Source organism: Cricetulus griseus, chromosome 2, assembly GCF_003668045.3.
Source record: "Cricetulus griseus strain 17A/GY chromosome 2, alternate assembly CriGri-PICRH-1.0, whole genome shotgun sequence".
Classification (NCBI taxonomy): Eukaryota; Metazoa; Chordata; class Mammalia; order Rodentia; family Cricetidae; genus Cricetulus; species Cricetulus griseus.
Window position 1 is genome coordinate 145802965 of NC_048595.1, and position 22847 is coordinate 145825811.

Below are 22847 nucleotides of genomic sequence, written 5' to 3' on the forward strand. Positions count from 1 at the left end.
GCTGGTATGATTCCACAGTACAAGCCAAAGAAGTCTGACCCCAGGCGTGTTACTAATTAACATACACGCAAAGACCCATCTGTGAACTATGGAATAGAGTGTATGCCACCCTATAACACTTCTGAGCAGAATAAACCCTGTCTAGTCTCAACAAGCCCCACTTTGTATGTGAATACTGACACCCAAGGCAGATGTTTTTCCCTATTACAGAAGCAACAAGCATTTGATTTGTATCAAATCTCTAATAGTTCTTAGGACATCATAGGCCATCATTTAAAGTACATGTGTACAGGACACTGCATTCAAGGTGTGATAGGAGATCCTAATTGGTCTTACCAATAAAAACCTGGAGTCGGATGTTAAGGGGCTGAAAGCTGAAAGATCAGAGAAGCAAAGCAGCCAGCCAGACATGAGAGTTCTTACCTCTACGACATCTCAGACCAAAAGGGACCAAGATCCCCATCTACACCCTGCCTTATCACTTCCTCTTTCCTCCCATCCATATCACTTCCTGTTGACTTTCTATACAAACCTCTAGACCTCTATAGTTAACTAGTGGCTAGCTCCACCCTCTGATCTTCAGGCAAGCTTTATTTATCAGAACACAAACAAAATATAAAAAAAGATGGATCTGCGTTGCAACTAGAAGAGTAGCTTGGACATCATCTAAATACAAGTGTGTGCAAGAAGCTTGTCCCTAGTGAACTGGGAAGATAGTGGCCCCCAAAAACACAAGTACAATCTTTAGAGACAGTTTGTGTATCAAAGCTCAAGTGCAGTGAGTGCAATGGGGAGAACCATGTCAATGGGGATGCCATGGCAACCACAAAGGACTTCACAGCCTGCACCTGCAAAACTGGGACATGGAAGGTCAAAAGCCTCCAAAAAGTTAGAATGTTGCAGGGGAATTAAATGTTACTAAATGAAATTAAAGCAGATAAGCAGGTAAAGTAGACAATGAGTGGAAGAATGGTGACTTTCTCCTGGGGCAACATTTCTTTGGAATTTGTTCTTTGGTGCTGGAATCTACCTATGTAAGTTAACTAACTCCCTTATAGATGAGACAGAACAAAAGGGAATGCTTTTGCTTACATCACTGGAACTGCTTAGCACACCTGAGCCCTCTCCTCCAGCTGTTCTGTCTCTCTCTTTCTATGCTTCACCCTCCCTCATCAGAATCTGGATTCTCAAAACCAGAAAATCCTCTTGTATATGTTGGGTTTTGTAGCTGTCATTTAACAGTGCAGGCTGGGTAACATGGGAGGAATGGAGGCTTACTCAAATCACAGTTCTGACGGCTGGTAAGTTCACATTGCTGGATTTGATGAGGTCTAGCTTAGTACTGAGGGTGCTGCACAGTTCCAAGGTGGTAAGGGTTGGATGGTCATCCTCACTCAGGTCCTCTCTTCTAAGGCCATGGCCCATTGGACTAGCGCTCCATTTTGATGGTTTCATTTAACCCCACCACCTTCAAGTAGCATAACTGGATTAAGACTGCATTTTCTGAATGGCTCTGAATGGGGATTCAGCCTGCATATGGATTTTTGATGGGGACATTGAGAGCCTATCCCCTAACTTCATACTCACAGAAGAATCTCCTACCTTGATCTTCTACCTTGACCAGCATCACTAGTCAAGTGATATGTGTCGTGAACTGGCATGACTCAGCTTTAACCCACGACAACCATGAGGTTCTACCTGAGTGGGGGTGTGTGGACCTCGAAGCTCCTAGCAACCCAACGGCGATAAAAACCAAACACAGGCATCTTGTCATCTTCAGAGAGCTCTCAGTTCCATGTTGTAGAACTAGAGTCATTTCTTTATTAGCCATCTTTTCTGGTGTTTCTTAACCATCCTGCCAATACCAAGAGGGAACCATTTCTCTTTTTTCTCTCTGTTCTCTCTTCGCTGGCCCCTAACTCCTAACCTTCTGTCCTCACAAGTTACTCACACACCTCTCACCTCCTCCCAGGTGAGGGCCTTAGGCACATAGAGATGCAAATAAGAAGCATATTACCCTGAGGCCATGGTAAACAATAGTAGCCTTACTGGCATTAACAATACAATAGTTGACCGGAGCTTTCCCGTGCTCTATGTTTACAGGAGCTAGAGACTGGACACCAAAATATTCCATAACAGAATTATTCGGTCCCCCACAGATATGCAACTCTAAGGTGGCAGGAACTACTACTAGGATTATCATTTACCAATGAAAAAAGGCAAGTGTGACAGCTTGAATAACTTACATAGAGTGAAGGCTGAGCTGGGGTCAGTGAAAGCAGTCAGGGATCCAATGTTTCTTAAATGTTCTTCTACAGAATAACACAGAATCTGAAGGAGCTTTTGATTTTATTTTCCATGAAATGAGGGGAATGAAAATTAGCCTACTTCAACTGGGACAAAATGGTGATGTCTTTCAGAGGCCTAGTAGCTGTTTTTTGCTTTTCCTTTATTGGGTTTTCAATTTGATTTGTGAGACTATTAGTTCACTGCCTTCGATGGAAAAAAAAAATCGCTTCAAATTTTTACATTACGATTCAAAACGGTAGCAAAATTGTAGTTAAGAAGTAAGAACAAAAATAATTTTATGCTTGAGTGTCACCAAAACAAGATGAACTGTATTAAAGGGTTGCAGCATTAGCAAGGTTGAGAGCCAATGCCCTAGAGTTTGAGCAAGAAACTTGGGGCTCACATACTGACCCTGCAGAGCTTTGTTCTCCACATCTCATGCTGACCACTTCCCTTCTCTCCTGGCATACCTAGGCATTGTTACACAGCAATCTGTTAGCCTTTGAAGACTGGAGTCTGAAAATGCCACTTACATTTCAAAACAGTTTCTCCAGTCTCCCCATTTACCTTGCTTATGGGTATAGTTTGGGGCAGCTAATGTCCTTCCTGCCAAGCTGCTTGATGTCAATCACACAAGACCCCATTTATTAGCAACTGAAGCACTGTTCTGCCTCAGCAGTTTCATGTCTTCTTTAACATAGAGAAGATATGAAGATAGGCTCTTCTCTGTAGTTGCCTCTTTACCTTGGCGATGGCTATGTGGGAAACCCAGTTGAATGGCAAGTTTATATAACCCACAGTCTGTGTTCTTTGTGCTCAAGAAACATCCCCAGTGGCCTCACCAAGCCTTTTCTCTTCTCTTTGCTCATGCCTAAACTCCTGTGGGAGCATTGAGGGGTGTGTGTGTGTGTGTGTGTGTGTGTGTGTGTGTGTGTGTGTGTTCATATTTTAGTTACCTGGCCAGTAATTTGGTAGAAATAGATGCTATAGTTTTCCACATGAATGTACAAGAGACATTTGGGGGTCTATTAAATAACTTAAAGTAGTTAGGAGGGCAGAGCTAAGAAAGCAAAGCACAAACAGACCCAAGAACTATTTCTGGAAAACTGCTATTTTAAAGGAGACCAGCAGGTGGCAGAAGTGCACAGGTAAAAGGAGCATGTTGGTCAGGATGCCACGAGAAAACAGATTTGTGATGAACCTGAATTCATCATTTCTCTTTATGACCCAAAACAGAAGCAAATATCCATAGCCTTGTGATAGTTCTTCTTTCATCCAGATGGTGACTGATGCTAAGCATAATTTCCAGAAAGCTTGCGCATAGCATCTGCTTCAAAAGTGTGAGGGTGACCTGAGACAAGCGGCTGGTCCATTCTCCAGTGCAGTAGAGGCCACCCTGACACACAGTCTCTGTTTTCTGTGACTTTCTGAAATTCTCTAGGGCACACAAGGCAGCTGTCTGAAAGGACTAGCTCAGGCAATCTGCCTAGAGATAAGAATGAGTCCTCTTCTGTCCTTATGTGTCCTTACATAAAAGCTTGCCTTTGAGCCAGAGGTAGTGTTTTTCTAGCCTGAATGTCTGGGTATTCAATTCTTGTTGAAGGGCTTTTATAAACCAAATCAAATGACCAATTGGAAATCATTGGATTTGGCCTACTTTTGACAAGAATAATCAGCTTTTACTAGCACTTGTTGGTACTCAAGAGGCATATAAAGGAGATCGCCACAAGTTCCACCAAAGCCAGCATGGACTACATACTGATAACCCTGTCTCAAAGCAATAAGACAAACAAACAACAGCAAAACTCCTGAAAAGAAGTAGGGATGCTAGTGGGATCATTTAGGTCAGTGGATGGTGTCTGAGAAAGGACAGGTCTTTAAATGAATCGGGTTATTTGTTCAACCATTTATAACTGACTCCAGAATTATTGTAAGCACTGAGTACATGCAAGAGAACAGCCCTTGGGCATGACTCCAAAGGAGTACACAAGCCTGCTTCCTTCTCTATTCACCATTACTTCCGAAAAGCAAGCCATTCAAAACCTTTCGATCAAATATGGTGTTTTCTGTTTCACTGGACTGGATGGCCAGAGGGCCAGCAGGAACTACCTGTCCCACATTGCTGGAGTTACGGTTGTATGTGGCTACGTTCAGATTTTATGTGGATGCTATGGACCTGCACACTCATCCTCATGCTTTCAAATAATACACTAAACTGACTAAACCATCTCCTCCTACCCTTTTTTCTGACCCATTCCTTCATAGCAAGCTCAAGTATTATATAGTCCCTGATGCCTCTGGTCCCAGCTGGATAATAGAAGCCAGATCTGTGTTCCTATAATGCTCTGTGTGGAAGTCTGGGATATACTTTGTAGATATCCTAATCTCTCTGGGTGCCTATCATAGTTGTCTACTTCTGTGTGAGCTTTCCTTTTAGACAGGAAATTGCTGTTGAGAGTGGAAGAATAGAAGTAGGGAAGTCCAATGAATTGAAGGCTCTAAATACTCAGAAGTGACAATATAGTCAAATACTTGAGTATATTTGATGTTATCTTTAACTGTCCTTCCCAATCTAAATATAGACATTTATTTAAACTTTTTTTCTTAAGTGCCATTGGACTATGAAAGAATGAAATTAATTTTTAAGAGTTGATTACGTGGAGAAATCGAGACATGATTCATGAGGGGGAGGAAGTGGACAAACAGTGAAAATCAAATCAAAGGTGGAATATGGAAAAAGCAAATGTTTAGGGAAGCTTAATATTCTCATAAGATGCTATTCTCAGTGGTGCGCTAATAAGTTTGGAAATCACTACAAAATACATATTCTAAAAAAAAAACCAATTGCATATGAAGAATAGAATAACAAATGAATGAATATCTTAAGTGTCAAATTTGAAGACATCAAATATTGCACAGAAATGGATTTCTTTTGGGTTTGTTGTTGTTTTTTTGTTTTGTTTTGTTTTGTTTTGTTTTTCTGAGTCAGGATCTTACCATGGCTCTGAGTGGCCTTGAACTCTATGCTCCTCTACTTCAGTCTCCTGAGCGCAGGATTATAGGCATGCATTCCCACTCCAGATTGTTTTGACTTTTTATGAGCAAATATGTAAAGAATTTAAAGAACATTGAACTTATGTAGCATTAAATTGCAAGAACATACTGGGTGTTGTCTTTCCCACGCAAAAGCTGATGCCGCTGAATAAAGTGGCCACGAGGGGGCAGTGGAGAGTAGTTTAGCATGCAAGAGACTTGCACCAGCTGTTCCTCCTTCAACTGTGAATACTACCTCTTCCTCCCCCACGAAAGAGACGCAAAGTTCACATCCCCGTTCTAAAGAGAAGATGAAAATCCCGAATAATGAGCAGACAAATAATACAGTCACTTCCACTAAGAATATTTTCAGTAATTTCTGAGAAAAGGTCCACGGAACACACCTACATTGATTAGGTTTAATTTGTGGGATAAAAACAACTGAACAAAAGTGGATTAAGTCAGATAGAAGCTGGTCATCACTCACGAGATACACAAAGATTTGTAGTTGAATCTCTTGTAGGAGCAATGGTAATAGGGTAACCAGCCTCTTTTTGTGTCTAAGAGCTTTCCCCATGGTCCATCATGGTTTCCCCATATATATATGGGAGAAAGAAACGAGGAACAGTGTGCTATCTCTTATTTTAATGTTTCTCAAAATAGCACAAAATACACCTATACCAAATACTTTAGACAACAAAATTATAGCAGAGTCATCCCAGAGACCAAGGAGGCAGGAAGTAAAGTCGTTTTGGGGAGTCTAAAGAGAAATGTACTTTTCAGGGTAGCTAACTGATTCTCACACTGAGGACCTGTGAACCGAGGGAGGACTGTAACAGTAGTACTTACATCTCCAAAGGTGACTTCTAAGGTTAGCTCTGAGACTTCTTTGGCGTCTCATCAGGTTGTTTTTAATTAAAAATTTACCTGTCCCTTTTAATTGTATAGTTATAGTTTTGAATGGTAAGTCAAACTCTATTGAGCTAAGGGCATCATTGTTTTAATTAAAATATTTGTGTCAAGTTCTTTTAAAACTTTTTTTGAAGTCAAAATATAATGACATCATTTCCTCTTTCTTTTTCTCCCTCCAAATCCTTCCATCCTTTCAAAATCACAGTCTCTTTATTCACATATGTATTTTTTTCACACACACATAGACACAGTAAAACTTTGGGGAAATGTTTCCATATGACAGTTGTCACAACACAGCTTGAGTCACCGCTACAGGGAAACTCTCTTCTGAAGTGCATCTCTTTAGCAAAGCCCCTGTGACCTTTTCCACAAGAATGGCTCCTATTGACTGAGAAGCTATGCTTAGGAGTCTGAGCCTAGGGAGAGAGGGTTTGTAATGAATATAAAAGCAAACTGATTTGCAAAGTACATGGCACCTCTTTCATGAGGATGGGCCCTATTGACTGAGAAACAGCGCTAAAGATTCTGGGGGATTCAATAAGGGCTGGCTTTACAGAATAGCAAAGATTACCAGGTATTAACCCGTCCATCCCCAGGCTTCTGTATGGAAAAAAAATGTCAATTTCTTCTATGGGAGAAAAAAGCCTGAGTGTTTAACAATTCCACTTTCATTAGTGAGCTCATGCCCTCTACGGTTTATGATTTCAGGGATGACCACTTTGTACTGAATAACCACAACCAACAGAGTGCCCTCTTCTCTGAGGGAGGCTGTTTCTCCAGCTCTCAGGATTCCTTAGTTGCCTGTTAGTTCTTAGTCTAGGGTTGAGACCCCAGGACATTTCCCCTTTCTTGTTAACATGTCTATTGATGTCATCCTTGTTCAAGTCTTGTTTAGGCAGCCATGCTGTAGAAACATCATGGGTGTAACAATCCTGTCAGTTCTACAAGGCCCAATTCTCACAGCAGACCACATGTTCCTCTGGCTCTTACAGTCTTTACACCCCTCTTCTGAGATGCCCCCTGAGTCTTAGGGGCAGAAGTTATGGTGTAGATGTATCAGTTGAGACAGGATTACTCGTTCTCTGCATTTTGTTAGTGTCTCAGTTAGGGTTTCTATTGCTGTGAAGAGACACCATGGCCACAGCAACTCTTATAAAGGAAAACCTTTAATTGGTGTGGCTTATAATTTCAGAGGTTTAGTTCATTTTTATCATCATGGCAAAACACGGTAGAACATGGAGGCCTGCAGGTAGACATGGAGCTGGAGAAGGAGCTGAGAGTTCTGCATCTTGATCCTCAGACAACAGGAAATGAAATGTCTCACTGAGCATAACTTGGTCATAGGGGACCTCAAAGTCCACCCCCACAGTGACACACTTTCTCCAACAAGGCCATACCTACTCCAACAAAGCCATACCTGTTAATAGTGTCTCTCCCTTTTTGGGGGAGGGGCATTTTCTTTTAAACCAACACAGAGTGGTTGTTGTTTTCTCTAATGGTCTCCATCTTCTGCAAAGAGACATTTCTTTGGTGAGGAGTAAGGGCTATATGAAGTCATGTATTATTCTGGTTTCCTGAAGTTTCTCCTCTACGATCCATGACCTCACTAGAGAAGGCTAAGTTTCCAATACCAGATATGATTTCCTTCAGAGTGGGCTTTAAGTCCACCTAGACAGTTGTTGGTTATCAAGTCACAAGTACCCTTAGCGTTATCATGGCATGCTGGTATTTGTGGTGGTTAATAGGTATTGGAGTTAGGTAGGACTATTTATTGTTCCCCTTTGGGGAGCTTCCGTGGATCCTTTAAATTATGTAAACTAGTGTCAATTTCTTAATTTCTATCCACAATGAAGAGAAATTTAAAGTTTAACTTCTATTTTGGTGACAAAAAATTAATTGATATCATCATAGATGTCATGGCTTCTTTTGTAAATAAGTTTCTTTCTCGGAACCAACACATATAACTTAACTCAATAGGTCAGGTTAAGAACAAACTCATGAACTTGAGCCATGGTGTTAAATTAAATTCTGCTGCATCCACAATCACCAGTCCTAACCATCCATCCATCAGTAGTAACTGATCCTGGAAGTCTAATACTAATGAATCCCCCAAGTTCCCAGGACTTTCAGGTTGCATAGGAGCTATACTCTAGTTTGGATAGATTGACTAAAATCTGAGTGTAGGAAGCATACCAAGACTAACCAGGTTATGCATCTCAAATCTATGAAATTCCAGGGATCTCTGAGATTCCAAAGAGACAAACAAGGAACACCTTCTACACAATGTCTAGTGATAAAACAAGGAGAATTTGGCTACTTTTTGCTTGGGTGTCTGAACAGTGTTGATCCTGATCAGAGGCATCTTTTCACTTGTGAACAACCTATTCTTGCTTCTATAGGGATCTTAGCTGCCTGACAAAACTTAATCATCTTGTCTCTGCCTTGCATTCCCATTATCTCTCACCTGACAATAAGAGCCCAAAATGGTTACTTGTATTTGGGGAAAACTAATTGAGTAACAGATTAGATGGGCAGAAAGTGACTATGTTCCAAAACTGAGTCATAGGAATTCTTAAGAAACTCTGAAAAAAGTTAAAACAAAACAAAACAAAAACCACAAATAAAAATCCCCGTATAAAGGAAGGGATGATTTCTCTATGTAACGGTGGGCATCTAGTACTTCAGTGTTGTATCTATGCCACTTTGTGAGGTGGTCATTGTTGCTTTTGCATGAACCCAGTTTTCACTTAGTAGCTATGGAAGTAAGTTTAGTTAAGACTTGATATTTTTTCTGGGCAGTGATATTGAACTGCTTTAATCCCAAGTGGATCTCTGAATTTGAGGCTAGCCTGTGTACAGAGAAAACTCCAGGATAGGTTTCAAAGCTACAGAGAAACCCTGCCTGGAGGGGGCAGGGTGGGGGATGACATTTTCGTTAGCATCAGCAGTGATATAGTAAATGCCTTAATTTATCTAAGTTGGATTTCCATTTTTAAAAAACTTAAAGGCCCAAATTAAGTAGATATAACCATTTTCAGTTAAACATTTCTATAATTTTTAAGCAGCTTTTGAGAAATTTGCTCTTTGGACCTTATCTAAGATGAATTTGCTTTGGCATGTCTACATTTAGAAGGAGCTATCTCTGCTTTGAAAGAAACAGATGTAGTCATGTAAACAAGACGGGTTTTATTAATCCTATCTGTAAGTCTTTATTTATTAGCAGTCACTACTTGTTGACATCAAAGGAGTCAAGAATGTTTTCATCATGAAAAGTAAGGCATTGAAATTTTGGATCTTCAGTGGAATGTTTTAAAGGATTTTATGAGTACACAGCTGAAGACTGTACTACCAATCATGTCTCCATATGTGCTTACTGCAGCACTGGGCAGTTGGAGTCAGAATGAAAAAACAATTTCATAGGAAATGAAACCATGTGAGATGAATTAAGTTGGAGAAACAGTGAACTGTAAAATACAATGTTTTTATTTTGCACTGGATTGCACAACAGCTCATCCCATGAGCTATTTCCTGGATGAATATGTCTGTCTTACCCCAGACCAAGAGACCAAGAGAGAAGTGTAAATGGTTTCTTTTGTAGAGAGCTGGATTTACAGATATGGAATGAACTTTATGAAAGACATTATAGATTAAAAACTTGTTAAATATTTGCAATTTCATGATTTATTAGCCAAATAGATCTTTTGACATACGGATATTGAGGAGCAATTCTACCTGATCATGGTAGAAGGGTGTTGAGGGTGCAGAAAAAGCATTATCCTGGCTGGTGAGATGGCTTATGATGTTGGGGCAATGCTACCAAGCCTGAAGACCTGGCATTGCTCTTTAAGACTCTACATGATAAATGAAGAGATCTCACTTACCCAGTTTATCTCCTGACCTCTGAGTATGCATCTTGGTACACACGTGCCCACATACACAAACACACATGTAAAACAGATTAGTAAATGTAACTAAAATATTTTAAAGTGAAGTAGCATTATCCTTACTAACTTCATGTCTAGAAGAAAGGAAACATAGGAAGTATTAGGCTAGACTCCTGCTAATGAGAAACCCTGACTTTGAAAAGGGACTGGAGATCACAGACAAGTATAGAGAAATAGAGGCAGAAGGAAGAGGAGGAGGAATCAATGAGGAAAAGTAAGGGGTGGGTCTAACATTGTCCTGTTAGCATCCTCTAGCAATAAAATGAATTGCAGCCTTGCACCAGACATGTTGAAGAAAGGACAAGAGATAATCTTAGGTCTGCCATCTGAGAAATGACAGACTTCAATTCTCTATTCAAGAAGAGGAATTTACAGTGGGCAAGGATTGATGGTTGATTGACAGTTTCTCCCATCCTCACTTCACAGTCATGTGCAGCACTCTGACCTCCCACTGCCAAATGCATCTCTGTGGTTTCCTGTCTCCTCAGTCATTTCCAAGAACCTTTTCCATTTACAATACTCTCTAAGGTGATCTGCACCCCAGAGAGTCAGGTCATTTGAATTTCTCTTCGGTCCCATGGGTGCAAGCACTTCTATGATTAATTTCACCCATGTATGGCTTCATTTAATACCTAATAAACATTCTGCTAGGATCACTAATGTTTACTCTTTCTAAAATGTTCTCAGTCTTCCTTGAGTGCCTTGTGTAGTCCAATGAGATCTTAAACTCAAAGGGAAACTTAATGTGGTTCTTAAGAAAGCCTGTTATATAGGGCTGGAGAGATGACTTAGTGATTAAAGCACTTGCTGCTTTCCCAGAGGACCCAGGTTCAATATCCAGCTCCACATAGTTCCTAGAGAGGCAAGCACACAGAATACCCACACAAATAAACTAAGCTAACCCAACTAATTAAATTAAGTAATTAATTAACAAAATCTTCCTTAGAAAACTGGGTTTCCACAGAAACAAAACGGTAGAATGAATATACATTGCAAAGTAGTTTAGACTGACATATGATACTGGCTGGGTAGTCTAACAGTGACCTTCTGCTCACTGTGTAGGCTGATAATCTGGAAGCTGCTCAGCACTGGAGGATGGGTGTCAGTAGCACCAATCTCACGCTGACAATCTGGCTGCTTCCTGGAGAGCATTGGTCTTTAGTCCATGTTGAAAGGTCAAAGAAGCTGTCTCCAAAGCATGGCTACAGTTATGAGAACACGTGAATGACTCACCAGCAAGGAGCCAAGGTAAGCAGGGGAAAACACTCCCTAGGCCTTCTTTATGTCTGGACTGCCACCAGAGGGCGCTGCCCACTCTTGGGGAGGGTCTTTCCCCTTCAGGCAACCCTTCCAGGAGGTACCCTTACCCATGCAGAGACATGACTGTTAGTTGATCACAGAGCCATTGTAGTTGGTAACAAACATGAACCATTGCACACAGTATTATTTCTAAAGTTAAAATATAATTACATTTCCCCTTTCCCTTTCTTCCCTCCAAATCTTCCCTTGTTCCTCCTGCCAGCCCATCCTTTCCTTTCTTACTGGGTATGAAATTTGTAAAGATAATGCTACTTCTTTTAAAAAAATTTTGCTTTTACTTATTTCTTTGCACATGTGAGCTTGTGTGTGTATTTATATGCATTAATACATCCTGCTCAGCTGATATAATTTTACTGATATGTATATGATTTCAAGACTGGCCACTTGGCACTGGATAACCAATTAGGGGACTGTTCACCAGGAAAGACTTTATCTTCAGTTCTCATCCTTCCTCAGCTCCCTGTCTTCTTTGTCTTGGGGTGGAACCCTGTGAGACACCCTGTTTTACTTTAGTATGTCTACTGGTGTTGTCTTGGTTTCAGGTATTATTTAGGCATCCACAGGTGAATCTTCCTGTCATTTTTAGGAGACAATCTCACAGCAGACTTCCTGTTCTCTCTCTTACAGTCTTTCTGCCCCCTTTGTGCAATATTCCCTGGTCCTTAGGTGCAGGAGTTAGGTTGCAGGTGTTACCAACTGGGGCAGAGTAGCCCCGTGATCTGTTGTTCTCTGCATTTTGACCACTTGTAGTCTGATATTATAGTTTCCCTGCAAAGAGACTTTGCTAAGGGGCAAAGTTGGTGAGGGGTAGAACTGTACTTATCTGTGAGTGCAGGATAAGTATTTATACTGCAGTTATACTCTGGTTTAGAAAAATGGCAGTAGCAGGTTCTTCTCTAAGATTCATGAACTCAGTAGCCCCCAGTAGTTGGCTGGGTTTTCAGTAGCAGATGTGATTTCTTTCCTGTTGAATGGGATTTAAGTCTACTGTTGGTTACTGACAAGATACTAGTGCCGAGTTTTGCATCCATAAAAATATTGAGGAACAGTTTTGTTTTTTATTAATAGAATAATATCTCTCTTCTATAGGATTTGAGATTCAGAATCTCTAAATTTCTGGATGCAGAGAAAAGTACCAAGTGAGTCTGAGAAGTCCACTAAATGTCACACTACACAAGCATGAGTAGTTCGGAAATGTTCTACTTGTGACAATCCAAATCCATTCCTGCTTCTGTTGCACAGAGATCAGATGGCTCTGAGGGCCTGGCTTCTACACAGGAAGGAAACAGACAGAAGTCTAAAGCAAAAGAGTCAATATGGATTCCTATGGTTTGAATATGACATGTCCCCTGACTCATGCTCACCCTCAGTCTCCAACGACGTATGCTAATACATGAAGTGAAAACTCATCTGCAGTGATATCAGGGTTAGTCTCCACTGTCAAGTGGTCTGTATTTAGAATCACCCAGAAGGTACACCTCTGGGTTATTTCCAGAAAGATTTATCAAGGGCAGTGATTCTCAACTTGTGGGTCATGACTCCTTTGGGGGAGGGAGGTTGAATGACCCTTTCTCAGGGGTCACAAATCAGATATCCTGTATATCAGATATTTACATTACAATTCACAACACTAGCAAAATTAGTTATGAAGTAGCAACGAAAATAATTTTGTGGCTGGAGGTAACCACAGCATGAGGAACTCTACTAACGGGTCCCAGCATTAGGAAGGTTGACAATTGTGCATTGATCTAGGGAGAGAAGATCCACCTTATCTGTGAACATCACCAACTCATGAATTGAAGTCCTGGACTGAATAGAAAGGAGAAAAGGAGGAAGCTGGCTGAGCACCGGGATACATCTTTTTCTGTTTTCTGACTGTCTTAGTCAGTATTCTGTTGCTCTGAAGAGACACCAAGACCATGTCTTATAAAAGGAAAGCATTTAATGGGGGTTAGTTCATAGTTCAGAGGTTTAGTCCATTATCCTCATGGTGGGAAGTATGGTGGCACACAAGTAGACATGGTGCTGGTTCTACAGCTGGATCCACCGGCAGCAGAAATAGAGAGAGCTACTGGGTATGGCTTGAGCATTTGAAATCCCAAAGTTCACACTCATTGACATACTTCCTCCAACAAGGCCACACCCCCTAAACCCTGTCAAGTAGCACCTCTCCCTACTGACCAAGCATTTAAATCCATGAGGGCCATTCTTGTTCAAACCACCACACGGACATGGCCATGGATGCAATGTGGCCAGCCTCCTCATGCTCCTGTTCGAAGGCCTCCTTTGTCATGATGGAACATACTCTCAAGCCATTAGGGTATCACACACACCCCCAATACTTTGTCACAGCAATAGGAAACTCCTTAAAAACTGAGTAGTTTGATTATCATCAAAGAGAGGCCATCAACTCAGTGGAAAGCATGAGGGAGTTCAAGAGAGGGTAGCTAGGAGGGGCTGGGGTAGGAAAGGGGGCTTGAAAGTAGTGTAATTCAATTTCAATTCACATTTTGAGTGAAAAATGTATGAAATTATAAAATGCAGCACAATAAAATTCTAAAAAGTACAAATACAAAAAGAAGAAAGAGGCCTAGTAGAAATACACAGAAACCATTCCCAGAAATAAGTCAGTGGCTGTATTATATGCCCTTGAGCCTCCAAACTGTGAGTTAAGTAAACCTTTTCTTCTTTATGAAACCTACTCTCCTCAATGATTCCATTATAGTAGCATATAACTTCCTAATAAATGAACGTATACAAAGACCCAACATGGGCAGGAGTGTGTGGTCTAGCATTGGGAACAATAGTCCCCTGCTTCCATTGTTTCCTGGATGGTGACTAAAATAAAATTCAAAGGAAAAACTTGTCATCATGCTGAGATCATTTTAGCAGTCCTGAAAGGTCAGTGGCTTTTAAGGTAAGTACAATTTAACCAATAAAAATATTATAGCCAAATATTATTTGTATACTGAGTACTTTTAAGATTTCAGGTTAAAAGCAATAATGTTCAGTCATCTATAAATTCAGCATACTAGATTGACATATCCCCCAAGGATCCTAGATAACTGACATTCTATTTAATTATTAACCAACTCAATGTGAGCTTAATAAACACTATCAATTATTACCTACACAAGTAGTAAAAATGACATTTTCCCCATTACACCCATCTCCTTTAACCTTTGGGGAAGAATGTGGCATGGGAACACTTAACTATTTATGGGAGGAGGGTATTGAGACAAAGTTCCTTATCGCCCAGGCTAGCCTCAAACTCTTGATCTCCCTGCTTCTATCTTCCAAGTACAGGGATTGCAAACACCTAGTGTTGTGCCCAGCAAACATTTTATTTTAAATCCTGACAGTCACAGGTCACACTGATGAGAGAAATCCCAGTGACACATAATAACCTAGCTTTGTAAAATTTCTGAACTTGCCCTTCTTCCTACAAGCTTACCGATATTCAAGAGATTGAACTTTCTTATTAGATACATTAGAAACGTAGTTTCAGTCAGTAAAACTAATGGGCCAGGGAGGTTGCATGGACATGATGTTTGAAATGCCATGTAATTACATGACAGAGCCCACAGCAGCAGCCTCATGGCCACATGTAAGATGCCCATCATTTTGTGTCTCTGAGAAGACCCAGAGTCCCTGTCAGGAGGGGAAAACTGATGTCAGACACATACATATAAGGAAAACAAAAATAAGAAGTCAGGGGGACACTTCTGCAAGTGTGTAGGCAAGCTGCCTTAAGCAAGAAGGGAGGCATGCCATTACAGCCTCTCCCTCCCATGCTTTAAGGATCCAATGTGGCCACACGGAGACTGCAGAGTTGTAGCATCTAGAATTATAGGGCAAGTGTCTGTTGTTTTGGTCCCTCCTTGGTGATATTTTGTTGTATCTGCTCTACAAATGAGTATAACATGTGTTAACTAGTTTCTTTGGAGTGGGTAAATCCAGCCTACTAGAACACCACTATAAAGCAGTTGCAAGTACTGATTTACATGATGGATGGATTGGTAGATGGAGAGAAGGAAGTGAAAATAGAAAACCTCAAAACTAGTTTCTCGTTTCTGTTCATATCAATTTGTCTATCTGCCCTCTCTCTCTCAAAACCAAGTTAACTATGTGGAGAACAGTCTGTATGCTTTATTTCATGTGTTGGGTTCTCGAATTCTCAGCTTCTACCTGCTGTGGCTGTAGTGCATCCTAAGGACTACTAGAGACATTTACATCCAAGATTCTGTGGATCATGGGTCAGGCCATTTAAATGGTGCCTTTAGTTGAGTAGCACTCTGGTCACACTTGCTGGGGGTGCTACTTGTCAGGTCCAGGAAATTAAACAGTTACCTCTTGAGCAATTGCTATGCACAGGGCTCACAGGGAGACATTGGGGAACAATACAGAGTTTAATAATTAACCATTGAGTGGGACACCAACAGGAATGCATCACCTTTGCAGCTTATTGGTACTAACACTCTGAAGGAAAGCAGCTCCCATATCATAGGGATATGCACATCTATTGTTTTGTGTTGCTAATGCTAGTCAATATTTCTAATACTAACAAGAAAGTCAGAATGGTAAAAATCAAATCCCAGGACTACTTTAAATTTCTAGTGGGTCCTATGTCTCAGAAATCTGACAAAGCCCAATGTCTATACCACTGTCCATAGTCTCACAGAGGCTTCATTCTCTACTACCTGGGCACTTTCATACCAGAAGCCCTGTTGTTTAACACTGGTCAGGATGGTGAAGAACAATCTGTTATACAGTCATGTGTGGGCCTCTACCAGTCTGATAATCTGTAAAAGTGCATATTATTTGCTACCTTTATGTGGTGAAGAATATTTTTAAATCTGAAATGGTAAATGATTTTTTTTCCTACTTTATTCTTTCTTCTTTGTTTTCTGCCAAACGCTTGATGAAACACCTTAATGCCTCAAATATCTGCCTGTCCACTGGTATGGAAAACTTGCCACATGAGCTACACTGACATCTCTGGACCAAAGGAACTTATCTCTATGGTCCTGGGCAACCCTCTGAGGATTGTGGCTTTTCTATGTTCAACTGGAAGAAACTTCCTGGCTTATATTGCAATCAAGTAAGTTTAGAAAACAATTTTCATTGTTGATGAGCTGGAGAGAGCTGCCAAGTAGCAATCACGGAAGCCAGGAGAACATACTGTTATGATTTTGATGGAAAAATGATGATAAATCTGACCCCTTTTATTAGAACACACTGTTTTGTTATAAATGGGTTAAAATGGAATGCTTTTAAATTAATGGGAGGCTGTAGATTGGAAATCTCTGTAATTGGTTTTTACACAAACTCTGAAAACACATCCTGTTCACCTGAGATAGAGGTGGAGCACTTCTTTGCCAGGGTCAGTCTGTTTCACTTTACATTTAGGGGGCTTTTGAAATGGACACAGAATCACTTGTGTGACTACAATAAGACTTGTGGTTTTAGCAAAATGAAGGGAACAATTGAGAAAACGTTTTATGTTATGAAAATGAGTGGATTTGTCTTGGGATATAAAAACTAGAATAAAAACAATTCATGAGAAGGCACCCCCTTCTCTCTAAAAGCAATTCTCTGGTAGCTACCCGCTGTCTATGGCAGGTCTCATCCATCTCCAAAGCAAGTATCTCCAATGCGCAACAAATGCTCTCTGGCATTAGGATAACTCATGGTCAGAAAAGGTGCCAGACATGCCATGGGAGCACAGCTGCTGACTATAGGTGCTGGAGGCTGCTGCAGCTTGTGTGTGTCTTCCAAAGTTCCTCTGATAGAAACTTGATTCCAGTGTAATGGGGATGAGTTAGAGGAAACTTTAAAAGATGACTAGATTGTCACTGGAGTGGGTAAAAGAGCTCTTTCTGCCTATCATGCATACATCCACTCTGTCTTTTTGCAATGCCACAAAAAAGTTGACCCTCAGCAAGTGGGAGGGCTCTTGATCTTGCACTTTCTAGCCTCCAGAACTGTCATAAATAAATATCTGCTTTTTTATAACTAGCAACCTAAGGCACTGTGTTATGCCAGAAAAAAAAATGCAGAGCAAGTCAGGATCCAAGAAGAAATGGGGAGGATTGCAGGGAAGATAGATTTGCCCACAGATTCCTCTTGGCCCATGGGTTTGCTACTATGCAGAAATGCTGGTTTAGGTGGTAATAACAAATTTTCCTAAACAATGTGATGAGTTAAAGCACCATTGTGGATTCTGGGTAGACTGTCAGCTGTAACTGATAGCTTAAAATTGAAGTCTGACATTCATTCGGCGCAGTGCTACAAGTGCATTCCTTTCTTTCAAGGAGGCTGTAACCACCACATTCACTATGATTGTGGATAAATAAGGAGGTATGTGGGATTCAGTGTATAAAGACCAAGGAAGGAACCATGGTGAAAGGAGAGTGGTAGGACTAGTTGCATAGTAAAGGAATGCTCCTAGTCAGCCTTCTCCTGAATGGTGATTTGGGGCTGGGTGTACTCAGAAGAGAAAGTGGAATCTATGAAGAACAGAACAGAATCCATGGCATCAGATGAGGCAACAAGAGTTGGAACAAGGGCTGTGGTCTGGGTCTCAGAGCTCCATGAAGACACTAAGAGATAAAATGGCAACGAAATAATACCAGATCAAATGTGACCTGAGTGGAATTCCTTACAGTAGTGTTACTTATAATAAGTAATATTACAAATAAGATTATTTGGGGACAAAGAACGATTCTCTAGTTGTGTAATTTTGTGTGAACTAGAAAGCTGTTTGCAACCGTATATATGTGTATATATATTATAATCAGAGTTACTGGTACTATCCTTTTTAAGTTGTACTGAATAATGATAACATAAACTAAACTTTACTTTGAATGAAATTACAATTGTGGTGACTTGATTAGTTTTTGCATAAGTATATCTGTGGGATACCTTTATGTTACCCAGAATAATAAATATGAATAAAATATGTTTACATTCCTTTGAAATCACTCTCCCCAATTTCCTATGGTCAGTGTCTGTTCCTCAGTAATTGACTGCTGATCTGGTTTCTATTATGATTGATCAGTTTGCTGTCCATTGGATTTTATATCAATGGGACTATTTATTTAGTCTGGTTCGAATCCACTGACTAGCTTTTTGTAATTCTCCTTCTAGATCTCTTTTTATTTTGCTGAAAATAAAAACTGTTTTTTGTTGTTTGATGAGTTTTCTGCATTATTTTTGTTTAACAGTAAACTTTCCTTTAGTTACATGAATCCCTTTTCATATTTTAAGCTTTGGGTGTCCTATCACCTATGTGTTCTGGTATAATTGCCTCACACGTTTTCTGACTGTTTCAACTTAGACCTCTGCTTTCTAGTCTTACAGCACAGATTTCAGTTTACCTTCATCCCAGTGATTGCCATGATATGCTGTCCTCTGCTGATGATAGAATATGTTCTGAATTCATTTGTACACTCCGGGTGCAACCTGAGTGTAATCTGAACCTTATAGATACTTACACAAAACAACTATTTTAGAAATAATTTTAAGCTATAAACATTCTAAGCAACTACTTCATCCTAATCACTGAATATGACAAAAGCAGTTACCTAGGCATCCATGCTTAAAGTAGTCCATAGGTTAGCTGTATAATGAAACTACCAGGTGAATGTTATCAGTCTATTGTCCTAACCACATTACATAATTTACTAATGTCCACATGAGAACAGATGTCACCTACTCAGATGGTTCTTTAGGAATCCAGACACCTGATTGACACACCACTTACATCTCTAAGGTAGTTAAGCAGAGTACACCAAAGGGCTGGGAAACTCAAGGAGAAGAGGGGGAGATGTACAGTATGAGACAGTATCATAATTTTTTCTTTGGTTGCACGTAACTCATAAAATAAAAGTATCAAAAATAACCCACATTGGGCCAACAAGGTAGTTCAGCAAGTTAGGGCATTTTTTTGAAAATATAACAACCAGAATTGGAGCTCCAGGACACATGTGGTAGAGAACAAGAACGGATTCTCACAAGTTGTCCTCTAACCTTCACAGTGTACTCCCACACACTAAATAAATACATTGAATAAAGATAAAATAAAATACTTTAATCTGGAAAATAGATCATGCTAATATTCCTAAACTGTAGTGATATATTATTTATGATTTATTAAAACTTGCCTGAGAATCCAGAAAGCAAAGTCAGCCACAAGCTATAGAAGCCCAGCATACACCTTTAATCTCATCAGCCAGAAACTAGGAGGTGATGGTACACCTTTAATCCTAGGACTCAGGATTGAGAGATAAACATATCTCTCTGAGTCCAAGGCCACCCAGATCCACACAAGAGTGAATCAGTCTAAATGAGAATTATAGTTCACACCTTTAATCCCAACATTAGGGAAGGATGTCAAAAAGAAGCAAGGTCTCAGTAGAGATATTCATTCTCCAGCCACACTGAGGAAAGGCAGCAATCTGAGGCTTGGTAAGAGTTCATAAAACCGGACCAGCCCATTCAGCCTGAGGTAGAGGTAAGAAGCCAGTGCCCAGCTGCTTTGCTTTTCTGATATTCAGCTTGAGGCTTGAACTCCAGTATCAGTCTCTGGGTACTTTTATTTTTCGTGTTACATTTTAGCGTCCAACATTAAAGTACGAATTCACGAAAAGGCTGCTTTGAGGCCACTTTGACCCCAAGCCTGAGCTGCAGGCAAGACTCCAGCCTGAGTCCTGTCTGAGTCCTGCCGGACCAACTAGGGCAGGACTCCTCAAATCTTTGAGCAAGTGTGGGATTTTTTAGTTATACATTTTCTAAACATTCTTCAGCTGCCACCCAAATTCGGGTTGAAACTCTCAACTCATGGCCACAAGCTAGTTCTCTGATTCAGGTGTGTTATGCCTCAGAGTTCACTGACAAGTTAATCGAGAATGTTTAAACGAAGGGATTAGTTTTAAAAAGAGTTTTTTTCTGCCCACACTAAAAATGGAAAACACTATTGAACCCCAATATCGGTCTCTGGTTAAATTTTTTCCCCAAAGGCTCTTTTATTACTGGAACATACTAATATAATCTAATTTATGTGGGTGAGGTATTTTGTTTGTTTGTTCTGCATTTTGATGGAAGTTGTTTCTCAGAAAAGCTTCAAGCAAGATTATGAAGACCAGGACTTCAGATCAAGGTCAGTTTAGAAAAGAACTGTTTGGGCTTTCAGGAACTCAAAGAGACAGCCCCACCCCTGCTATCAATGTTACTCCCAGAAGAAAACAGGGTGAAAAATATCCCACAAGCAGGAGGGAATGCCACCGGCCAGCTAATGGGTTTTAAAAGCCCCATCATAGTCACCCAGTGAGGGTCCTGAAGGGCAGCATTAAGTCTCAGAAAGATGAGGCTACTCTGATGTTTATTAACCTTTTCAGAGTGAACTGAGTTTTCTCATTCACAGAAATGGGAGAAGTTCTCAGTAATTTACTCCCAGATATTTGTAAATCTTAATATTTCAAGTCATTCTTTATTCCTAGAATAAAGCCAGTATGCTCACCAGGGATAATACGGTGTGTTGAGTAGTATGTTTCTGAGAAGCTTTGTATTCTCTTTCTCTCTCCCTCTCTGTTTCTCTGTCTCTGTCTCTGTCTCTCTCTGTCTCTGTCTCTGCTGTCTCTGTCTCTCTCTGTCTCTCTGTCTTTCTCTCTGTCTCTCTCTGTCTCTGTCTCTCTCTCTGTCCCTCTGTCTCTCTCTCTCTCTCTCTCTCTCTCTCTCTCTCTCTCTCTCTCTCTCTCTCTCTCTCTCGTGTGTGTGTGTGTGTGTGTGTGTGTGTGTGTGTGTGTGTGTGTGTGTGTGTGTTCTTGTATGGCTTGCTATAAGAGCAATGCTTACCTCTTAGAATGGAGGTGGAAGGGTTGCTTCTTTAAATTCACTGGAGAGAACAGGATTTAGTTCTTTCAACGTTTAGTACAATTCAGCATCGGAACCACCGGGATCTTTATTTGTTAGAAGAATTTTCCAGCTCTGAATATTTGTCTTTGTGGTTCAGTTTTGGTAGGTTCTTTCTACTCAGCAACTAATTCATTTTTCCTTTATTCCTCAAATCATTGGCAGATTGTGGTTCATAGCTGTTCTGAACAGCTTTTATTTGTGTGTCATCAATAGTAATGTTTCTTTTCTCATTTCTGGTTACATTTATTCATATCTACTGTCTTTCCTTCCTAGCCTAGTGAAAGCTTTTTCGGTGTTGTTTATTACTACGGTTTATTTCTATGATTTGTTTTTGCTATGGCATTGTTTTTGAGGTGCCAAAAGATAGGAGGGGGCCATTTTTGAAAAGAAGGTCAGTGAAGATGTGTCCTTGGGGACATATCTTGTCTCTGGCCCCTCCCAGTTACCAGGATATTCTGCCTCACCTCAGGCACCAAAGGACCCATCTGACTTTGGTTAAAACATCAGTGTATGGCTTTAAGTGAAGGATTGCCAAGGATGTAGTTTCCAGATTCTTTCTTCCATTCTGTAGGCTGATTCTTCATTCTGTTGAACGTCAGCTTTGTAATGGAGAAACTTTTCAGTTTGATGATATGGGATGTCCTTCTGCATGCTTTGAATATGTTGCTTTTATTGGTTGATGAATAATCAACCAATGGGGGAAAAATCAGTGTAATACATCCTCCTCCTAAATTACTTCCCTCAGACATTTCTAATGGCCCCCAAGAGCTAGCTAGCACATCCATCTTTGAAAAAAAAATCTTCATATCATTTGTTTTTTGTATTATTTTGTCTGTTTTGTTTATTACTGTCTGGTCTTTCATATCTTTCTCTCTGGTAATTTTGGGTTTAGTTTGTTCTTACTTATCTAGTTTATTGAGCTACACCATTAAGTTATTTGAAGGTGCTCTATTATTTTGATGCAGATACTTATTTTCTTTAAGAATTTACCTTAGTATCACTTTGGCTATTTTCTACAGACTTGAGTGTGCTATGCTTTTGTTTTCACTTGCTTACAGAAATTATAAAGAACATGGAATAGTGTCAAGTGATATCATTGCTGCTTCTTTCCCTCTTTTTTATTATTACTTTTTTATTTGAATTAGAAAGATTATTTTACATATCAATCCCAGTTCCCTCTTCCTCCCCCTCCTCTCCTAACCCCCCAACTAACACCCTACCTATCCCATACCCTCTCTGCTCCCGAGGGATGGTGAGGCCTTCCCTAGGGGGTCTTCAGTGTCTGTCATATCATTTGGGATAGGGCCTAGGCCCACCTCCCTTGTGTCAAGGCTCAGGGAGTATCCCTCCATGTGGGATGGGTTCCCAAAGTCCATTCCTATGCTAGGGATAAGTACTAATCCACTACAAGGGGCCCCATAGATTTCCAAGGTC